General features: G+C 46.0%; 2 protein-coding genes across 11 annotated transcripts in view; one reads left to right on the top strand and one right to left on the bottom strand.

The window, feature by feature from the left end:
• Window positions 1-23,056, bottom strand: part of LOC138165277 (dedicator of cytokinesis protein 7-like) — a 327,550-nt gene that overhangs the window by 222,892 nt on the left and 81,602 nt on the right. The window lies entirely within an intron of this gene.
• Window positions 8,024-23,056, top strand: part of LOC138165275 (cysteine protease ATG4C) — a 78,756-nt gene continuing 63,723 nt past the window's right edge. For 4 of the 5 annotated variants that reach the window (XR_011169324.1, XM_069093426.1, XM_069093427.1 and 1 more), the window contains exon 1: window positions 8,238-8,344. The gene's annotated coding sequence lies outside the window, so the exon portion shown is untranslated. Of the gene's footprint in view, window positions 8,140-8,237; window positions 8,345-23,056 lie in introns of those variants that run through there. The other variant, XM_069093425.1, reaches the window with a different exon arrangement.

Below are 23,056 nucleotides of genomic sequence, written 5' to 3'. Positions count from 1 at the left end.
CTTCTTCTTCTTCTTCTTCTTCTTCTTCTTCTTCTTCTTCTTCTTCTTCTTCTTCTTCTTCTTCTTCTTCTTCTTCTCTCTCTCCTCTCCAATTTACATAGATTTTACATATATTATTAAATATATATTGTTGTTCAATTGTTTCCAGTTGTGTCCAACTCTCTCATTTGGGGTTTTCTTGGCAGAGATACTGGAGTAGTTTGCCATCTTCTTCTCTAGTTCATTTTATGTATGGGAAAACTGAGGCAAACAGGATTAAGTGACTTGCCTGGGGTGACACAGCTAGGAAGTGTCTGAGGCCAGATTTGAACTTAGAAGATGAGTTTTCCTGACTCCAGGTCCTGTGCTCTGTGCACTGTGGCATCACCTAGCTGCCTTATATAATATAGCATATATAATATTTTACATAGAGAGATTCATGTACATAAAAATAAAAGTTTGTATGGATTTTATGTCATATATTATACATATATAAATCTAATATATTATATACAATATATTATACATATATAATCCATACAAATTTTTCTTTAAAAAGAAATTATATGTAGCATATATATACATATACATATATGAATAAAATTATTTCAAAACAGTTCATTTCCTTTATAATCCTATGTATTTTATTTTATGTCTTTAAATATAATCCTGAGGAAGGGGCCATAGGCTTCACCAATCTCCCAAAGAGTTCCATGACATAAAAAAGGGTAAGAGCCCCTGTACAAAGGAGATACATTATATTGAAGACAAATAAAATGCAGTGTAAATACAAAATAAATCTTCACCAATGGGAGGGTACTCTCAAGAGGGGAACCAAGAAAGGCCTCTTAGTTGGTTGAAAATTAAAGACAACATAGAATAATAGAAAACAACTCTATTTCTATCAAATATGTCTACATACCTGATATAAATTCCAAGTTTAATGATATTAGTGGAGAATGATTCAAGTTCCTAAGTCCCTTTTGGAAAAGATTTTGAGTTCTTGAGATAAATGGTATTATGTATGTACAATGTATGTATAACTAAACAACAAATTCTCTTATCTTGAATGGGTAGAGCCTGGGACATTTGTGGTTAATCAAATACTTATTTACAGTGAATCATTAGTTATTGGCAGACTCTACCTAACCTGGTTAATTGGTTCACTGAAAATATAACATTTTAGGTGAAACAACATCATGGAGGCACTTATTTTCACAGTAATAATGTTGTAAATGGTAGATAAATTTATAGGTGATCACCATTCCTGGGATGATTTTAATTTTGTCTTTATAGGGAAACTAAGTCTTTCAGAAGGAGCCATGCAGCTGGGTGAGGGAGGTGGTGGCTATTTCTCTCACAGGCGACAAGCCAGAAATATAGAGAATTCCCTTGTTAACTTATCAGGGGACCCTTGAGTTTTGTGGTGTTTGGGTGGGCATTTATATAGTAAGGTTTGTGAAGCTCTTTAGATCCATCGTGCCTGGGGATATCTTGAGCTCCCAGGGTAGTCTTACAAAGGACAGCTCTTCCAGACTCCATGCACAGTGTGGGTCTGCATCCCCTAACACTGTGGGGCAGGAGCTCCTGCCCAAGTATTTACCATTAATAGCTGGAGAATACAATTAGTTCCAAACAAAGGCATTTCTTGAAATAGCTCAATAAGAAAATCACCAGTAAAATCTTTTCTAGCAACATTTTGCCAATAAATCTAGAGTTCATTCTCCATCCAATTCCCCCACCTCCAGGGGGAAGAGTGAGGGACCACAGACAGCACATGCAGAGAGGCTCCATATAGGGAGCAGAGTCACATACATGGGGGGCCATGGCAAGGACAAATATGGGGAGTGTTGCATTTCCAAGGCTTCAGGGCGGCTTCTCTCTTCTAGCGACATTAGAACACGCAACTTTTGCTCCCCACTGGTCTCCACCAGATGTTGCACAGCTGGACACAGTCCCCTCTAAATGCTGCTTGGCTCGAGCGTCTCCTGGCTCCAGCTTTGGCTCGGTTGGAATCCTTGACCTTTTCCTCATGGGAGACACAGCCATGCTCATGGCTCCTCATAGCTGAGAGCTCCGATCTCTTATAAGACTCAGTGCCTTGGCCCCAGGAGAAGTTTCTCCCCTTTTCCTCCCTCGGTGGCTCAGCTACTGCTCCTTCTTCATCTTCCCAGCATCAGATGCCAACCATTTCAGACAAAAGCACAGTGTTATGCCACCTGGCCATGCCTCTCCCCACTCTCCAGGTTACCTTGTATCTGTACATGTTTTGTATACATCTATGTAATTATCAGGGGGCTGCTTGTGTGAGCAAGGCCGGGAACCCTCTGCTTCTGGATCAATGGCAACCATGGCCATGGGAAAGCTCCTCTGTGCATAATCAGGGGCCTCCGAGCGCTACCCACTAGCCCCTCACAGTTTTATAAACCACCACCCACTCTTCCCCCCACTGCTCAGCCTTGGCTGAATCACAGGAAGCCTGGGGGTGCAAATGTGTCCGCAGCTACAGGTGACAGCTTGGTGTCCATTCTACAATGTGTCTTTCTGGCTCAGAGTTTATGTGAAGTCCAGGGTTCAAAGAATCCTTAATCTATCACAAAGAAATTCAATAGGGTCATTCTCCCTCTCTAATGGGCTCTGACTTCCACCCCTCCCCCTCCAGTGTGAACTGATGGCAAACATCTCTTCCCTTTCTTTGGGAGGCTTAGGTAACAAGCTACTCCAACATAGGCACATATTGGTTCTCCTGTTAGAATGCGGGAAGGGCCCTTTGAGAGTAAGGGCCATTTTGCTTTTGCCTTTTTATCTCCAGAGCCTGGCACAGTAGATACTTCATGCTTGTTAATTGATCTATGGATCGCTTGGGTCCCTTGTTCAAGGACCTCACACACCTTAGTGATCACTCCATATACTTCCCATTTTCAGTCTTTGAAGGCTAGACTACAAACAGGTAAAGGCTATTTGCCTAATGATTACCAAATAGCTGGAGGTTTCTCAGTTTTTAATTCTCAAGTCATTTCAATTCTCCCATGTAGATGAGTGAGTAGAGAAAAAAGCGAGCCAGCGAGCCATTGTCCCGGCTGCCTGCCTTCTGCCCTTTCAGATGCAGATTTGGCCAGTGTCGGAAGTGTCCTTTGCTCCACATTCAGACATCTGTTATCTCATTTGGACCTTACAACCACCCTGTGACGTTCTAGAAACATCAGGGTCATCTCCAGTTGTCTTGATCTATACATGGCCACTGGACCCAGATGGCTCTGGAGGAAAAAGTGAAGCTGGTGACTTTACTCAGCCTTCCCTCACTCAAATCCAGTTCAATTGCAAGTTCTGTCATCATCTCCCAGATGTCGAGAACAAAGGACAAACCACTCGAGCTAGAAATGTCATCCTTCCTAGTTTAGAGAAGAGGAAACTTAACATTCAGAAGTGTTAAATGATTTGTCCAGGGTCACTCAAGAGCAATTGTAAAAGGAAGGGTGCAGGGCCACTTATATCTTCCTGTTCCTTCTGTTTCCAAGCACAGCACACCTCCCATTATACTTTACTGGCAGAGTTTGTTGAGTAGTTTCAGGGTCTGATTCTTCATGACCCTATTTGGGGTTTTCTTGGCAAAGATATTAAAATGGTTTGCCATTTCCTTCTCCAGATCATTTTATTGACAAGGAAACGGAGGCAGAGGTCAAATGACTTGCCCAGGGTCACACAGCTCCTGACTCTGTCTCTTGGGCTTTTTGTTCATCACACCTCTAACCTTTAATTTAAAATATTGTTAGAGATGACAATTCTCGCATAAATTTGGATATTGATTTTTAAATATCTCTATACCTATATATATATTTATATCCGTGCTTATATCTATTTCCCTTTTGGTGGGCCACTGGATTTTTTTGTTTCCAGTTATTTATTCTTAAGAAATAGCTACAAATGCCTTTTTACATGAAGAGGTCCTTGTTTTCTTTTCATGATATCTTAGCATTGTGGAAGGAGGCATTAGCATCCCCAGGCCCTGATGATATCACCTAAGCTCTGTCTCTAGCTAGCACTTGATAACAAGGTAGAAAAAAAATCACTGTACAGGGGAAACACCACCTGACCTAGGCTGAGCTTGAGCCAAATCTTTTTCATGTGTGATCAGAGTTTTGCCTTCAGAATCTATTTAAACACTAGCTCAAGGTCAGCCATAGCAAGGGGCTGGGATCCTCTGTTTCAAGAGAAGCATCAGTTTACATAGAACAAATTCCTGGTGCCATCTGTGAAATTCCCAGGGAATTGACACATTCCATTGGCTGGGATCCCAGGATGCAGAACCCATTCACATCCTCCTATACTCAAACCATCTCCAGGCAAAATCCCAGTTCCAGAGATAGTGAGTTAAGCTGGGATTCTAATTAAGGTCTTCTGACTGCAAATTTGAGTCTACTGCATTCAAATCCTGAAGCTGTTGCTGTTGTTTTTAATTTTAACTCTTACCTCTTTTCCTTTATGTTTTAGAAGGAGCCAGTGCTCCAACCAATGAGCCTGGAATCAAAGTTTCCTGAGTTCAAGTCTGGTCTCAGACACTTAGTAGCTGTGTGATCCTGGTCAGGTCACTTAACCTCTGTTTTAATCCATTGGAGAAGCAAACCACTCCAGTCTCTTTGCTAAGAAAACTAAATAGACAGTACAATCCTTGGGGTCATGAGGAGTCAGACATAACTAAACCACAAAAACAGGCTGTATCCATCAATTCCATGCCTGTGCTGGATCTGGGGCTGCTCCCATATAGGCTTCCCCAAATAACATAGTGCAGACATAACCCGTATCCACTCTCTGCAGACAGCTAACCAGGAAGCAAAGAAGAAAGGCTCCTCCCTTCCCTTCCCCCACCAAAGACCTTTCAGGGGCTTAGTTATAAAGTGACATTTCATGCATTTCATACGTGGTTTTCAATGTTTAAATTAGAAAACACTAAATTACAATTTGATCTGTATATTTTAGGTTTAACCTGCATCAAACATAATGTAATGCTTTTTTGGGTCACCAGAAGGGACTTCTATTCAACATTAATTTTTTTTTTCTCATTTAAAAGATAAGTTTTTGGTTTTTTTGTTTTTTTCTTACATCCCTTCCCATTTCCTTCTCAGAGAGCCATCTCATATGACAAATGATATTTCTTGGAGAAAAAAAATCAGTATAACTGACTGATACATTGAAACAGCCTGAAAACATGTGCAAAGTCTAACACCTCAACAAGCATTTATTAACCATCCTGTGCAGGACAGCAGTGTACACACTAAGGTTACAATGAGAGAAGAAACAGGTCTTGCCTTCATGTAGCTTGTAGTCTAAGGATGCCAAGCATACACAGAAGGGCCTCTTGCTCAAGGCCCCAGATCCTAAGTCTACATGGAGGAGAAGCCTCTTGGTATTTTCTTTATGCCTCCCCCAGAATATGCTCAGTGAAAACTCATACCTTGGTTCACTCAGATGCGCATTGCAGGGTTACAGAGGCCTTCTCAGATGAAAGGTATTTGGAAAGGGAGGCAGGAGCCAGTTTGATTTTTTATCTGAGCCAACAGGGAGCATCAAATACTCCTGACCAGAAAATGATGTGGCCAGATCTGTGTTTTAGGTAGATGGTTGTGGAAACTATAGGGACACGGGGGAGCACGTGGGGGCAGGGAGGTCCATGAGGAGGAGACTAGAATATTTCTGACAAGAAGTGAGGTGGACCTCACTCAGGGGGCGGCTGAGTGTGAGGGAGCCAGGAGGAGCAAAGCTTTTCTTTCTTTATTTTTTTTGCCTGCATCTTCTTTCACAACATGCATAATATGGGAATACATTTTGTATGATTGCATATGTATAGCCTATATCAAATTGCTTACCATCTTAGAGAGGAGGGAAGGGATGGCAAGAATTTGGAACTCAAAATTTAAAAAAGTATTAAAAATTGTTTTTACGTGTAATTGGAAAAAATAAAATATTATTAGAAAAAAACATTTTTTTTAAAAAGGTGAAGGTAGAACCATCAAGACCTGGGCAGTTGTAATCTTACTGCATTGTGGTTAAGGCAAGATGCTTGTTATCAGAGACTCCTGGGATATTAGACTTCCCTGCCCGACACATTCTCTTTTTCCTGATTTCACCCTCTTGCCTATTTCTTGTTTCTCTCCTAAGTCTTTCTGAATTATTAGGGGTTTCTTTGATTTGGGAAGAGCTTTTAATTTCAACTCAGGTTCTGCAAACGGCTCACAGACCCCACTGGGGCCAGGGACACTGTCTCCATCCATCTTGCAGCTGTCCGAATCTATTTTTAAAAGTCCATGGCATAACTCACATATACTTTAAAGTCATATGAGGTTCATTTACACCAAGTGTCATTGAAGGGACAGAAGTCTATTAAATATTTAGCATATTTATAAAGCTCCTCTAACAAATCACTAAAAGGATGAAAAAAAATGGAACAAACTTATTGCTCTGAGCAATAGGAGACAAGTTAATTACAGGTTATAGGCATTAACTGTGAATCACTCCAAAGGTGGTGCTTTGTCTCATTGCATTAGGACTGTTTTTATGTGTTAATATGAAATGCAGGAGATCATTTTAAATGACCTGAGATTTGAAGTATTTACATGGTTGTGCTGCATCATTTCGCACAAATTGCGGCTGATCTTCCATCTCCTGCCTCCAGTTCTTTGCTTTGTGTGACTCCTCACCCCTGCCTTTCAGAGCTCCCAGCTCCCCGGGGTTTGGGCCAAGGGTCCCTTCCTCCAGGAAGTCTTCCCTAATTCCCATCATTTATTCTGTACTTGGTTTACAATTGCTTACTCTTTCTCTAGTTGAGTGTAAGCCCCTTGAAGGCAGGACCCACTTCATTTCTATCTTTGTAGCTGGTGTGCGGGTGAGGCCGGTGGCACTGCAGGCTTGTGACTGATAGCAGTTCGTTCAACAGCTAACGTTACTGACCAATCTGCCAATCACAGGGCCTGGCTGAGGGCACAACCTGTGGCCCCACGGAGCTCACCCTCTAGCTGTGTGTGCACACGTGGGCACAGGAGGCCCAGCACTTGGCTGTGTTGTTTAGTCTTGTGACTTAGCCTCTTTGTGAGTCAGTGTGGGGTTTCCATGGTGGAGACGCTGCCGGGAGGGCCGGCGTGGGAGCGGCCATCCGCCACCACAGGGAGCCCCCGGGGTCCGCAGCTGCGCCCCTCTGGCACGAGCAGTGCCCGGAGCCCCGGCCTCGGGCCTCCCCCGTGCCCAGCGCGCGCTCACCACGGCCGGGCCCCGCCGCCCGATCCCAGGCCCGGCCTCCTGGCTGGGTCCGAGGGCTCCGGACAACCACCACACGCCTTTCCTGCAAGCTGCCGCATCTCCGGGCTGATTGTCAGGGCGAGGGCGCTCGGGGCGGGCCCGCGGGCCCCAGCCTGCAAGGCTGAAGCTACAACACCGGACTTGGGTCTCCCTCCCACCATTAAAGAAACTAAACTAAAAGCTGAACTCTTCTCACAAATCTGAAGGGTGGAGCCAAAACAAAACCCCCTCCCCCTCCCGCGGCGTGCTCCCTTCTACGTCCAGGGCCCGAGGTTAAATGGGGGACTTCCCGGCTTCGAGAACCGTTCCAAGGCCCTGGTGGCCCCGGACTTCTTCCAGGGCTCACTGGCTATCGGGCATGGGGCAGGGCCTGGCCGCACTGCATGCTGGGCCTTGTAGTCCCTGAGCTGTCGGCGCTGAGCGACCTAGGTCACGAGCCATGCCGGGGATCGAAGTCAGGGCGCACTGCATGCTGGGTCTTGTAGTCCCTGTAGGTTCCTCCTTGGCGCGAACCTTCGCGGGGAATGCAGGAATTTGAAGTCAGGCTGCTTATACCCTCCTTTTGCTTGGGCAAAGGGATACAGAAGGGGAGGAAATGACCCAGGGAGGAAAGAAAGAAGGATATGGGTGGCGCTGTTGTCATGGCAGCGGCCCTAAAAGAGCGTCCTCACGTTAGTGCCGGAAGGGGAAGTGTCGTAGAAAAGGTTGACCGCCCTTCTGAGGGGAGAGGCCGGGAAGGGGCGGGGCAAGGCCAGGAGGGGCAGAGCGAGGCCGGGAAGGGCGTGCCCCTCGGACTACGGTGGCTTGGAAGGCATTGCAGAAACGTTAATCGCTCTTCTCCAGGGAGCGAGGATGGGAGGGCCCTTCTGTGTACGGTGGCTCGGAAGGCGTTTCTGAAGGGTGTCGGCTCTCCTGGGGAGCAAGGCCCGGAGGGGCGGAGCAGGCCGGGAGGGGGCGGAGCGAGGGCCGGAGGGGGGCGGAGCCGGCCGGGAGGGGCGGGCCCTTCTACCTACGGTGGCCGAAGGCAGTGGCTACTGACTGACCGCGGAGAGGATGGCGGCGGCCGCGGTGGCGGGTTAGTGCCTCGCTCTGCTCCTCTTCCCTGGGCCCCGGCCGCGCCCCCGAGAGGCGGACGTGGCCTCGCCAGGGCGGGCAGGGCCGGAGACGAGGAAGGGAGGCAACCTGGGGGCCCCTGGACTCCGGTCCTCTCCCTTTTACGGATGGGGAAACTGAGGCCGGCGAGGGGGAGGGGTTTGAACCTAGGCCCTCGCTCCTCCCTAGGCCCTGGTCCCTTGACCTGACTCCTGCCCCGTGGCGGGTGGGTGGGGAGGAACGAGCATTTATGTGGTGCCTGCTGTGTGCCAGGGACCGGACTAAGCGCTTTACAGACTTGGGTAGGAGGGGCTGTTGGCGCCCTCCTTTTAGAGATGAGGACGCTGAGGCCGACAGAGGGTCTGTGACTTATCCAGGGACACCCTGCTAGCTGGTGCCTGAAGCAGGACTTGAGCTCAGGACTTCCTGCCTGTGGGAGAATTAGGTCCTTTGCTCAACCCTGCCACTCCTCCCCCATCAGATCGTAGGGTAGGTGCAGATCGCGAGGCTGCAGTTATTGAGCGTCTGCTGAATGCTGGGGATCCCCCTCCCCAGGACTCCGCGGTATCCCGGGGCCCCCGAGGCCATCCTTTGACAGACGGGGAAACTGAGGCCCAGGGATAGGCAGTCAGCGTGTCTGTCTCGTCCCTGGAATTCCTAGAGGAGCGTGGGAGCTGCCAGGCTGGGGGGGGGGCATCCTCGCCTACGGGACGAGTGGGGAGCGTGGGGGGAGGGTCAGAGCGGAGGAGGGGCGGCCAAGGGGGGGACCTTTGGGTGCTGGGGGCGCACCCCCCGGAAACAGCCCCGAGAGTCCCTGAGCAGGGGTCTCTGGGGGGCCTTGCCCTCGTCACCTCCAGGCCCCTGCAGAGGGGCAGCCCTCGGCCCCGGGAGCCACGGCCGTGGGCCAGAGGAGGGACCGGGCCAGGGGCTCTGCCCCTTCTGCCCGGTGCTGCCCACCCGCGGAGGAGACCCGGGCGTGGGGCCCGGGAGATCATTGTGAGCTCCCGGCTGGTGGTGGGCGCCCCGTGGTGGGAGCGGGTCATCTTCGGGCAGGGGCCGGCTGAGCTCCCCGGAGGAGGCGGGAGGGGCTTTCCTGCCCAGCCCTGGGCCACTCGCCTTGGGCCTCTCGAGGCTGATCATACTGAGCCAGCACGTGGTCGTTCCCTCCAGGCGCTCGAGGCTGGGGAGGGGAGGGCGCGTTCGGCCTCTCCCCAGGCCCCCCGGCCCTCAGCCCCGCTTTCCCCTTCACGCCCGCTCCCGTGCCTTTAGCTCCCATCTCCCGGTCTGCGGGTGCTCGAGTGCCCGCTGTGTGCCAGGCTGGCACCGGGCCAAGGCGGCGCCGTGCCCCGAGGCTGGGTGCAGCTGCGGCGGGGGGCCGGGCGGGCGCCGGGCCAAGGGGGCGCCGGGCCCGGGGGCTGGGTGCAGGGGGGGGGGGGGGGGGGGCGGACGTGCCCAAGCAGGAGGCTGAGGCGCCCGTTGTACTTCGTGTGAGTCTGGAAGTGAAGGAAGCCAAGAGGAGGAGGGGGTGCCCTCCAGGCCCTGGGCCGGAGGGCAAAGACCCGCTTGGGGAGAGGCGCTGGAATGGCGAGGAGGCGCCTGGGTCTGGTCCGCAGCGAGACTGGGAAGGGGGAAGGGCTGCAGGGGGGTGTCTGCCCAGATGCCAGACCCCTCTGGGGATTACTGGGGAGGGTGACCCTGTGGGCACCGGGGAGCAGTGCGGGCCCCGGCCGGAGGCGGGGGGTGGGTGAGTGCGGCGAGCTGGGGGCGAGCTGGGGGAGGGGAGGGCGCAGGGATGGTGGGACCTCTGCAGTGAGGCGGCCTCTGGGTCTGGGAGCCTGGTGAGGCCACTGAGGGAGCGGGCAGCTGTCATGTAGAGCGGAGAAGGGGATGCTCCCGCTGGCCTGAAGACCCGCGGGGGCCCTGTCTTTGAGAGGCAGAGTCATTGTATTTGCTCTTCTTACCTGCGTTCTTCATGGCCAAAGGAGCCTAATAGTTCCTTTAGAACTTGAAGGGTTGATTAAATTAAGTAGAATTTAAAAAAATGAAAGATATAGTGCAATTTTCAAATTTGTGGCCGTTTTTCCTGTTTTGAAAAATTGTTAGTGCCCGGTTTAAAAGTTAGCGATGATGTGAGCCAGTACGTCCATGTTTCCCCTTCACGTCCCTCAGCCCAGGCCCCCAACAGTCTTGACAAACACATCGGCCCAGGCCGGTCTCACATGTTTCTCCAACAGCTTCTTGCTGATCCCCTAACAGCGCAGGGGAGGGTCAGCCTGGTGCCTTCCCCTTGGCTGTGCCTCAGGCCTGGAGCCTGCAGTGAGGTCCTTCCTCATCTCTGCCCCTGAGAATGCCAGGTGTCCTTCTGAGAGGACACAGCAGTCGGGGCTTCTGTTCCTCAGGACCTTGGGTTCCCCTCCCGACTCTGCCCTCACTAGGTCTGTGCTTTTGGATAAGAATGATAAAGATGATATTGGTGACGTTCCTAGGCAGAGTCAACATTTCTAGGGTGCTTGAAGGTTTTCAAAGCAGTGACACACCCTCACGACAACCCTGAGAAGGAGATGGTGTCTTTATCCCCACTCAGCCTGAGAGAAGTTAAGTGACTTGCCCAGGTCAAACAGCTACTTCTTGTATCATGTTTCTTTTATTTATTATTTATTTTTTGCTTTTTGGAGGGCAGTTGGGGTTAAGTGACTCGCCCAAAGTCACACAGCTAGTAGGTGTGTCGAGTGTCTGAGGCTGGATTTGAACTCAGGTCCTCCTGACCCCAGGGCAAGTGCTCTATTCACTGCCTAGCTGCCCATTACCCTGTTTCTTTATCTGTAAAATGAGGGGGTTGAACTCCATAGACTCAGATATTTTTCAGTTCTAAATCTGTGATCTGCCTTCATCTTTTGTAGAGAGAAAGATGGCATTGTCATCAACTCTTTTTAAAAATTAATCCTCTTCAAAATCCTTGATCAGCACTTCTTTGTTAATTAAATACTGCCTGTTGTCCATTATCCATTTATTTGCTGAAAAACCAGAGATATTTATTCTTGCAGCCTAATTTAGAATTAAGAATATACTGAATATGAAATTGATTCGGTTCTGTTTGATACATGGAATTTCTCTTTAGGAAATGTGGTTAATAAGAGGTAATGTTTACTTTAAATTGAGAGAGGATAGCCCTTTTCTACACATGTGGGTTCTTTTCTGGGTTTTCTTTCATTCATTCACTCATTCAGTAAATAGTTTTCAAATACCTATAATTGGTGAACCACTGAGCTCCTTATATGAAGATATATTAAATGCAGTCCAGGGTCTCAAAAAGATCATCTTCTTAGTATATAGTGTGTCAACTACATGACTGAGAATCTGACTTGAAAACAAGTATGAAGGAATGAAAAATCATTTATCAGGGGCTTTCTTTGTGCCAGTCACCGTGCTAACTAACGCACAGTCCCTGCTGCTAGGGAGCTCCCATTCCAATAGAAGGCGCAGCAGAGCTAAGAGGTTTCAGCCACAAGTCTGGTGGACAGTGAGTTCCAAGGACCTGGGTGGGTGGTGAGAACATTCTCTTCTGGGTCTGCGGTGACTGAAGTAACTCACAAATAAGACACTGGTACAGCTGTAGTGCCAGGCAGTGTGTGAGCACTGTGTAAAAGCACAAAGTGACTTCCCATGGAGGAGGATCCAGTGGGCCTTCCAGGAGGAAGTGGCAGAGCCAGTTCTGGTCATTTGAGGTAGTTACATTCATCAGGTTGCCATGAGCCCTGAATTAGCCAACAGTGAATCATTGCTCCTAGGAGAAATGCAGGTTAGCTTCCTGCGAGCCTTGGGTCGCAACATTTACTTGGGCACTTTCTGGACAGTTTCCCTACAGATCAGCAAATTTCCTCCTCTTTTTTCTGAACGTTCCCCCTCTACATTGTTGATTCATGAACAATGAACTCATGGCCAACAGTGCTATGGCTCATGCCTGAGCAAACTTATCCAATGTTTATTTAATAGCAAAATCAACAGAAAAGCACAAAAATGTAAAAGCCATGGCACTGAATGGCATGTGGAAAGGACACTTGCTTACACTAAGAGATGAAAGAAGACAGAAGAACATGGCAGCCTTGGTAGGCCTCTGCTGGGCTTACCCATGTCAGGTGACTCAGATTTTCTGCTGCCCTGCACATACCTGTGAATACCCTGAAAGCACCTTGAATATTGATTTTGGCGTTACAAATACATTTTAGTGAGAGTATGAATCTGCAGATTTGGAATCCATGAACAGTGAAGATTGTTTTCACAGAGCCTTGGAGGATGGCTGGGCTTTTGCTTCTAGGAGATTGGTGGAGAGGGCCTTATAGGAAGAGATGATGGGATGAACAGATGTTTGTGCTGAGGCTGTTTGGGGAACAGTAAACTTGTCTACCCAAGTCCTGTCAGACCTGCCTGTGGGGCGTGCACAGAAGCAGTGCCAGAAATGGGCTGAGGCACCATTTTGGAGCTGGAACTTTGGAGGAAGTGGGACACTCTGGGTGGTCTCTGAGCCGTTGGGTGATAGACTTGGCAGTGCTTCTGGAAGACGAGGCTGGGATGGTGTGGAAGATGGGCCAGAGTAAGGGAGGACATGGAGACCAGAAGTCCAGCCTGGAGGCTAATGCAGTGAGGCTGCCGGAGGAACTGATGGGCCAGAAGCAAATGGAAGAGCAGGACTTTAGCACTCAGTAGATGTGTGTCCAAGGAAGCATTCCAAGAGGACTGTGGCCCCCAAGACAAAATCAGCTGCAAGTATGCATCTGTGATTGTGGTGGATACTGCAGTGCCAGACTGACCTGAGAAGAGAGCAGACACGGGTCAGGAGGGCCTGCTTTCAGATCCTGCCTGTGCTGCACACAGACTCTGTGAGTTCCTGGGCAGGGCGCTCAGTGTTTCAGAGGCTGCGGCAGCCCTTAAGACCCTAAAGTACAGAGGAGTCAGTGAGCGAAATGTATGCACAGGATGTCATCCTGATGACATCTTTGCATCTGGACCAAAAAAAAAAAAAGTCAAGAGCTGATGTTTAAACTGAGGGGAAATGACCTGTCTTTAGCAGTCTCCTGGGGGCTTAAGGACTGTGGGAGATGCTGGGGATGGCATCCATTTGTCTGAGAGGAGCCGCTGAACCTTCAACCCCTGCTGAGACTTGGATTCTCCTTCTTTTTCACTGGGGGGATTTGGGTAGTGATTTGACCTGTGTTGCCCATTGGTTGGAGCTTTGGTGCTTGTTTCTAACTCATTTTCAGTGAACGTGTTTTCTTTACAAAATCTCTTGTAGACAGTGGCAAGGAAATAAAACAGAGAGTGGAACTTGAAGTTTAGGGTTCTGGTTGACTTTGACATGCCAGAGACTGTTGGTTGGTTGGTGGCTTCTCCTTCCTTGAGTAAAATGAGGGACAGCACTGCAGGTTTTGGAATAGTTTTTTGAAGACACCAAACCTTCCAAATAGAATCAGACCTTTATTTTCCTTAGTGGTCATTTAGTTAATGGTCCATTGATGGGCCATTTATAATTCGTCTTCTTTTTCCTTAAATCTGTTCTTGTGAGGTGTAGGTGAGAAAAGTTAAGCTCCTTATCTTACTCCAGTATGCTGGAGGTAGGCCCAGGTCAAGGAGGAATCTCCTGGAGCTGGTGAGAATGTTCTCATCCTTTCTTTGGGGGGGAGGGGGCACTTTCCCAAGGAACTTCAAAAACTGGCAGACAAGATTGATGAGATGAGAAGTGTCCTGGAAGATTTTGTAGGGTTAGAGAAGAGCAAATGCCCTGGTTTTTGGAGAAGGGATGAGACCAGAATCTGTGACCTCTGTCAGTGAGCTGGATTTATAACTATCCTTGCCAGGATCTGACAATATGTTAATAAAGAGGTGACTGGGGAACTCTTAGGAAAGGGAGTAATTATCTCTAAAGTCAGAGAGTGGGTTATTCCAGCTTAACCTCACTTCCTTTTTCACAGGGTCACTGTCCTGGTAGATTAGGGGAATGCTGCAGCTATAATTTACCTTTATTTCAGCAGAGCAGAAATGTTGACTAGATCAGCCACAGTTTTGGTTCTCAAAACTTTTGGGTCTCAGGACCTTCTTATACTCTTAATTATTGAGGACCCCCACAAAGAGCTGTTGGTTATTAGTATTTGCCATCTTAGAAATGTAAACATCTTAGTATTATCATGGAGCTAGTTTAAACTCATGGACCCCTGAAAGGGCTTTGGGGACTCCTGCGATCCTTTGACCACACTTTCAGAACCACTGGACTAGACAGTACTGGGATCATAGCATCATAGATCTTGAATCTGGAGACTGGATTTGACCTTGGGTCTTCCTAAAACAAGGCCCAGTGCGCTGTCCACTGGATCACCAGACTGCTTGGTGACCCAGATCTGTATCAAAACCATGTCATAGACGAAAGCAAAACTGAGGATGTTTGGCCTAGAGAAGGCCTACAGAAGAGACATGACTGTTATCTTCAGATATTTGAAGAGATGTTCAATAGGTAAGAGAAAGATTTGTCCTCAAACCCAGAGGGCAGAATTAGAACTCAGTGGGTAGAAGTTACAGGGTAGAAGAAGAATTTCCCAAGAGGCTGAGGTATCTCACTTTTGTCGCCTTGCTGTGCTAGGTAGGGAGCTCCCTGTGCCTGGAGGTGTTCTGCCACAGTCTGGGGTGTTGGAGAAGGGACTCGTATTTATGATAAGGGCCCTTCCAACTCAGAGTCTTTTATTTCAAATAACCAGCCCCCTCTGGATGATGGAGAGACTGGATGAGGGCCTCTGAGGTCCTTGCTGACTCACGAGGTAGGGGCCTCTCATTTGGCTAAAATGTCTGGTGTGACCTGGGACACGGCAGCCTAAACAGTGACGGAATTGCAAGCCAGATTGAGGAGGGGGTCGATAGCGGTGCTTCAGCTTGTTCAAGCGTTGACTGTTGCTTGTCTGTCAGGGACTGGCAGCTAGTCTTCTTCATTGTTCTTACCCTTGGAAAATGTGGGGAAGCTGATTTTGGAACGTAGTAGACTCACTTCTGCTCTCACAATGGCAGCTTCCTCCACGATGTCAGGACAGCCTGTGCTGGTCACCGCGAGCTGACGTGGCTTTGGCTGAGGGGGATTGATAGCCTGCTGCCATCTGAGTCCAGCCTGCTAAACCGGAGCCCCGTGCGCTGCTGCCCCTCCTCAGCTCTAGCCCTAAAGCACCAGGGGGCCGGGGTCTGCTTCAGCAGACAGAGGATGCACAGGGAAGCCCCAGGGTGTTTCAAGGGCGCTCATTTGGCGTGGGTGTTATTTAGAAATTGTAGAGGTTCGTTTTCATGATGCCCCAAGGGCTATAAAGAGCCCTGCTTACCACAGCCTCTGAGAAGGATGGTGCAGGACGATTTTGTGCCCATTTTATGGGTGAGGAGACTGCGCCCGTTCAGTGTTGGTGTCTACGTCTTCTGAGACTGATTCTCTTTCCACTGCACCTTGCCCGGCTCTCAGCACAGAGCTTGGTACACAGTAGGCACTCAATAAATGCTTATTGACTGGCTTTTTTAATGCCTGGAAGACTCTTATACTGCTGTGAATTTTGCCGAAGAAACTTTGTGGTGTTGGATGCAGTTAGTGTAGTGCGGCATTTGGACAGAGGAGCATTAGAAGAACTCGACCCTTGACAGCAGTTGCTTGTGTCCCACCTCTGTGTGTGGTGTGCGTTCTCTGACACTGTGACTGAGCACTTTTTTTCCTTTTTACACCCACGTTGAAGCCGGCACTCACCTATTTGCCAGCTTAGATCAGGCTTGAAGGCTGGGCGGCTTTTATGAAGTTGGGGGCACGTTGATGGATAAAAAAGCCAGGAGTGAACCAGCTGGAGGGGGGGGGTCTCTGACTGTGCCTTTGTTGGTCACGGATTGTAAACGTGTGGGAATCCCCTGCAGCAGCCACGGTTTCCCTGATGTTTCCATCCAGGGTGCTCTGCTTGGACATGCTGACCATGCTCACGAGAGTTCTGTAGCTGTTCTCCTCAGGCAGGCCTATGGTTTGGTGGCTCTTCTGTCTTGTGTAAAGCAGCACTTCCAGGTACAGTTTTAGCGTCTCTGTTTTTCAGATGAGGAAGTTGTGGCTCTCGGTGTGGTGGTTTGCCCAGAGTCTTGTAGCCATTAAGTGCTGGGCAGGGTATGGATCTGGATCTGGGTCTTTCTGGCCTCTTCCGTTTGCTGCGTTCCCATTATATCTTCCTGCTTGTGTGGACAGGCCTCAGTTCCTTGGGTAATGAATGTGTGACCTTGTTTGTTGTTGGGAAATGTCCATGCTAAGAGTTCCAAAATTTAAATGACTCTTTGAAGGCTCTCTAAAAATCTCGTGGCTCCCAGGGCCTCCTGCTGTTTTGTCCCTGTCACAGTGGACACACAGAGTCAAGACCCTTTTTAACTTTTTGCCTCTTTCAGAGCATCTGTGGCCTTCACAGCACTTGGGGCCAAATTTCTTGGTGATGAAATTTAGCAAGGCTGTTCCTTGGACAGGAGACACTGCCTGTCTTTGATTCCATACTCAAAACCTTCAGTTCAGTTTACCAAGTGTTTAAGAGATTGCTCTGTACTAGGCACCAACAACAGGAAGGTCAAAGAGACAGGACCTTCATTCTTCTGGCATGTCACCCCTTCCATCCCTTAGAACCTGTCAGAGGTGGTGTTCCACTCACATAACCTTTGTCCTTTGGGATTTCTAACCAGCATTTATTTTCTTTTTTAATTATTAGAAATTTAAATATTGAAACTTAAATGCAGAGTAAGAGAAGAAAAGCATGTCGTGCACAGCAGAACATGGGAGGATTCAAATATATAGCAATAAATTTCCATTTCAGAAAGCCTACATAATAAATGCTATGCGTTGTGTTGAGTGCTGTCCATCTTTGCTTTCTTATAAGTTTTCTTTTGTTCTCTATTTCCCTTTTCTTAGAGAGTTTTTCCCATTTGTTTGTCTTGTCTGTTTTTATTGGAGATTCCAGCCATCAGCTTCATGACAGGAAGCTCAGTTTCCCCCTCATACCCAAACCCAGCTTTAGTTTGCTAATTGCTCATTTACTGTAGGTGAGAAAAAAAATGATAGTGATCTTTACTTTTTTACTAGAATGGAAATTCCCTGTTAGCACTCCCATGGTGCCCCTTGTTTGGTGTTAGATTTTTCTCGGAGTGGGTTGTCATCTAGGGTTTGCAAGGTAGTCAGAAAGGGTTCCAGACTGAAAACTTTTAGATACCAGTTTAGTAGATAAGGGACAGTTGTGGAAGAACGTAGCTTGAGACAGAGTCGAAAAAGAAGGTAATTGGTATTTCTGGAAACAATCAACCACAGGGCTGAAGGCCTTCAAGGTCAGGAGAGGAATTGACATTTGTTACTAAAAATGCAAGCATGCAGAAAGGCTTCCAGTGGATATAAAACTCTGTGGCAGAATTCACCAAGTGTTTTATTTGAGCGTGTAGCTAAAAGCACATCAGAAATTCTAGATCAATATCTATATTTCACCCTGCTACAGAATACTGTTTGGGGAGTGCGCTTAAAGTAGTAGCGAGTCCCAGAATTCTGCTGTGTCTCTTGTTGCTTGTGCTCGGTGACTGAGAACTGTTGGGTGGAATTAGGGCCCTCTGCCTTCAGCTCCAGGGGCTGTGATAAGGAGGGCCTAGACCCAGGTCCTAAAGGTCTGGCTTTGACTTGGCATTAAATCCTACATGGATAAAACATCCCATCTCCTATTGCCAGAAGAAAAAAAAAGCTGATTTCCCTCACCTGCTCATCAAGGACTTTGCCTTGAATACCCTTTACAATGATCAGTTCCTACTTTATTGACTTTCTTAATGGGTGGTTATTATTAGAAAACTGATTCTGTAAAAATGGCATCTTGGGCTCAAGCAATGATTTACATTTCAGATTTTCCAACTGGAATTTCTGACTCCTCTTCCTAGTTGATTCTACTTCCCAGTTCACTAAAGATAAGGTCTGAGGAATCAGCAATCAGTCTTCTCTGTCATTGTTGAGGCAGAAGAGAGTCCAGTTTGCTCAGCTCTAACTGCATTATCTTCTGCTTAAAAATGAAATTGTCAGAATGTAAATGTGAGCAAGGAGGAGAAAAAGTGATGTTGCTATTTTAGTTGATAAGATTTTTTTTGAAACATGCTTTACCAAAGATATCCTTGATCTTATTATTTTAAGACAGGAGTGTCACTAAAATTATGAAGCGTGCTGGTACAGTGAATGCTTCCTAAGAAGTAATTTGGAAATCGTGAACAATACACCTTACACTCTTTTGATGTTATTTTATGTCTACACTGCACAAAGTGGACTAAAGTTTTGGCAGTTAGGATATCAGTTTGGTCAGTGCATCGAGTCAAACCAGATAATTTAGATGCTAAGAGATTGAAATTGAGTAGATAATGATCAGATCATCACTCTACTTTGTGATTTGTAAGCAAAACAAGTTAAAGAAGGGGTAGACTTTTGGAAAGTTCTCTGGACTTAGCGTGAGTTTGGAATTTTGCAATTAGACCATCATGCTTGCTATGTAGATGATTGTGGTTTCTTTTGTACGTGCTGTATTCAGCTCAGCTGCTTTTAATAGAAGAAGTCTTGAGGGACTTTTCTTCACCTCCAAATAAAGGTAAAGGAAATGCAATAAGAGGTTAAGTGTGTGGGCTACAGCAATAACTCCTTCCAGATTCTACCACATCTCTTCTAAAATGAAACAAAAATGGTGAATCATCAACTATTCCAAGTTACTTTGTTTGACCAGAGCATTACAGGGAAACTTGACTGGGGAACTTGAGTTTTCCACATGACTGCACCATTGAACCACATATCTTTAAATGTTATGAGAATACCATTTTTTGTTCTTAAAAAGAGGGAAGGAGCCCCTTTGTCTCAGCAATTTTTCTTTTTCCACAGCTTGGTCAGAAATTTTTGAATGCAATTTTGTCATAAGATATTTTTCTTAACAATTTTAGAGTAACGATTTGTATATAGTTATAATTTGGTGTTCTTAAGTAATCCCTTTTTAAAACTATTGCAATTTTCTGTTTTTGTTGACTTAAAGATATGCCCATACATAGTGTTGAGAGGGTACCTGTCAAATTCTAAGTCATTGACTCTCAGCATTAGGATTTTCAGAAGAGTTAATTTCTTTTCTGCTAGGGAAATAAAGTAGGAAGTTTCACTCAGTCTTGTTAGAAATGAGTTGGAGTTAGAATTCTATTGCAAGAGACCTGGTTCATACTGAATTATCAGTTATCAGAATAACTGCTATGTTTTCTTAGCTTGGCTTTTTAGGTGGAATATGATAGAATTACATAAAGTTTGCAGTATAAACCATTGTGTTCTCTTACTTAGCATAGCCAAATAACTGTGCATAACATAACTAAAGGAATTCGTTTTGGATTGATGGCTAGTCACATTACCAACAAAGTGTAGGGATAGACATTTTCTTTGATCCTCATGACCCCTCAGAGCTCAGAAGTAGGAATTATACACAAGAGATAAAACAATTTCAGCTACCTCCATGGTCTGGGTCACCAAAAACACTAATGAGGAACAGTCTAGAAAACTAATAGAGAAGGTTAATCTCTAATTCCTAATACACCTCTGCCGTAACCCCTCATCTGTCACCACAGTCCAGCAGGTCTGCGCAAGTGGGTTTGCCACAGAACTCAGTTCTATCCTCTTCCTCTCCCCCTTGCTGTCCTCGAACCCCCTCACCCCCAGGTAAATGCTAGGGAAACAAAAAGAGGTAAAAGACAGTCCCTGTCCTCAAGGAGCTTACAGAGATTTCAGGAGATAGAAAATTCATTTAAAGACCTTGAGCATAAGTAGATAAACCATTAGGGGAAATGCTATTAACAGAAAGGAATAGGGCCTCCAGATCAGCTAAGAGAGTCCAGACATTTCTGAATAAATATTGCAGTATAACAACTCAGGAGGCAGAGGATCCTGTGGATTCCCAAGAGAGCATGGAACAACATTGGGGTGTTCCTGAATGGTTTAAAGGATAAATAATAATTGTAAGACCAGGATTTATGACCTGTATATCAGAAATACTTGGCAGAATAGAATAACTTGAACCCACAGTCCTTTGCAAATTTCCCTAAAGAAACAAAAAAGAGAAAAATCAACTGGGAATTAAAATACATGGAAGTGAAGGAAAAAAGAAGAACAGAGGCAAAAAAACAATGTTAAGATAAAACATGATCTCTATACTAGCAAAACATATTGATCTCGAAGACAGGATACATAGAGACAGACACTTGAGGACTGTAAGTCTCCCAGGACACATCAGGTCAAAAATCTGAACATCACAACATGGGATATAATGTGCCAATCAAAAGAACCCACAGATTGCCTCCAGAATAAAACAAACCTCTACATTGCAAACTCTAAGACAAAAAGTGGTTAAATTGAACAGTTCTAATAGACAGCGAATCCTGCAAGTGGTCTGGAGAAATTCCCTCAAATATATATATATATATATATATATATATATGAAAGAAAACTTGCATAACACAAGACTCTTCTGTACCCAAGAGGACTGTGGGAGGATTTGGAATAATCATTCACCATTAATGAACAAAGATGAACATGAAATAAAAAGAGGCATTTGAAGTGTTCCTGGAAAGAAAATAAAACCTAAATAAATTATTTGCTTTTCCAAACAGTGGAATACAAGAGAGGTAAACAATTCACTTTAATTTAATAGATATTTATTAAGAATCTGCTATGTGCCAGGCTTTGTGTTAAGCACTAGGGATACAAAAATAGACAAAAGACAGTGTCTGCCCTTAAGGAGCTTATAATCTAATGAGGGAGACAGCAAGCAAAGAAATATGTACAAAACAGGCCATGTACAGGATAAAAACAAATAGTTAAAAGAGGGAAAGCACTGGAGTTAAGAAGGGTTAGGTGAGGCTTCCTGTAGAACATGGGATTTCAGTTGGGTCTTCAAGGAAGCCAAGGAGGGCAGTAGTTGGAGTGGAAGGAGGAAAACATTCCAGGCACAGAGGACAGCCAGAGAAGATGCCCACATCTGAGAGGTGGGAGTGTCTTGTTCATGGAACATCCTGAAGGCCAGGGTCACTGGTTTGAAGAGGACATGTTGGGGAATAAGGCATAAGACATTTAGAAAGATAGGAGGGGGCTAGGTGAGGAAGGGGTCTGGATGTCCCTCATACAGCAACCAGGGACAACAACCAAATAAGAGAGAGACCATTGAGAGTTCTTCATAAAAGTATACAAGGAGACAGGGATTGAAAGCAAGTCAAATAGAAGTGATAGTATAGAAATAGGCCTGAACCATCAACAACTAAGACCCTTGCCTACTGGTGAATCAACGTTTTTGTGAGAGGGGAGGAAGGGGAGGGAGAGGAAGTTGTGGTATAACTTAAGCCAAGCTTTAACAGTGCAGGGAAAATAATTCCTGTTTCTCAGGAAGAAAATAACCTACAGGAAAATGAGTGAGGAGGCAAAGGAGAGATTGAAAGAGGAAGAAAGAAAAGGGGACATCTTGATTCAGTGACAGGAGGGGCTACCACTGATGAATGCTCCCATGAGAAGGATCTTCTGCTGAGGGAAAGGGGGTGTAATCTTCAGGGATCTCATGCTCACAGAGGCTGCCTCAGGAGGAGGAGAATCTGCCTTCTACAGGAGTGGGTAGGCATGGACCCAGAGAGGAAATTTAATGGCAAATGGAAAAAAGATGATGGGGAAGGCAAAGATTGCTAATGAAGTGCATTATCATGGGATGCAGGAAAATTCCTTTTCATCTCATCACCTGCAGAAATTGGTATTTCTAAGAATGAAGCACAACAGAAAGAAGGACCCAGGGGGCAAAATCTATAGGGCAGTGTCATAGAACTGTTTAGAAGAGGGAGTAACTCAGAATTGGTACCTTAAACACTTTAATTCTGTGGGGAATGAAGAGATTAAAAAAGGCATAAATAAGTATAATGACCATAAATCAATGAATCAGTGACTAGGATAGAAAGAAAATAATGAAGAGAATGGAGTGGAATGGAAGGGGAAAGAATCCTTTTTAAGGAAAAGGCACAGAAAAATTAAGAAAAAGCTTAATGAGCACAATGAGTTGAAAGGGAGGGGAGGAAGGGATATACACTACCTGGAAGGGGGAAAAAAGGGGGAAGAATCAAATAATTAGAAACAAAGAAGAAAGAAATATGAACTAATAAGCTAAGCAAAACTAGAAAACTAGGGAAAGGTGAATGGGACTAGAGGGTGAAGGGAAGGGGGCAATAGGAATAGGCTTGCCTTAAAGTAGATTAAGCTAAACTAATGAAAGAGACAAAGTACTGTGTTTTCAGAGGAAAAAGGAAAAATCTTAATTTGGAAAAAATAACCATCCAATCAGTAATCGAGGCAAATGCAGAAAAATATAAACCCTGCTCTCACATCTTTAAATGTGAATGGGCTTAACAATCCAACAAAATGAAAAAAAATGGATAAGAATACAAGATCCTCTATTCTGTTGTTTACAAAAAATATAAAAAAACCCTCAAAGATATACAAAATAAAAATAAGGAGTGGGAAAAATTTATTCTGCATCAAATAAATAAAAAAAAAGCAAAAGTTGCAATTATGCTGTCAGACAAAGCAAAAACAAATATTCACAACTAAAAGGGATAAATAAGGAAATTACATTTTACCGAAAGGAACCATGAA

This window comes from Petaurus breviceps, unplaced genomic scaffold (genome assembly GCF_028583685.1).
Source record: "Petaurus breviceps papuanus isolate PSGF00001 unplaced genomic scaffold, PetGlider_PUasm1.0 208, whole genome shotgun sequence".
NCBI classification, from domain to species: domain Eukaryota; kingdom Metazoa; phylum Chordata; class Mammalia; order Diprotodontia; family Petauridae; genus Petaurus; species Petaurus breviceps.
The sequence above is the reverse complement of the archived record's forward strand: the minus strand, read 5'-3'. Positions and strand labels throughout refer to the sequence as shown.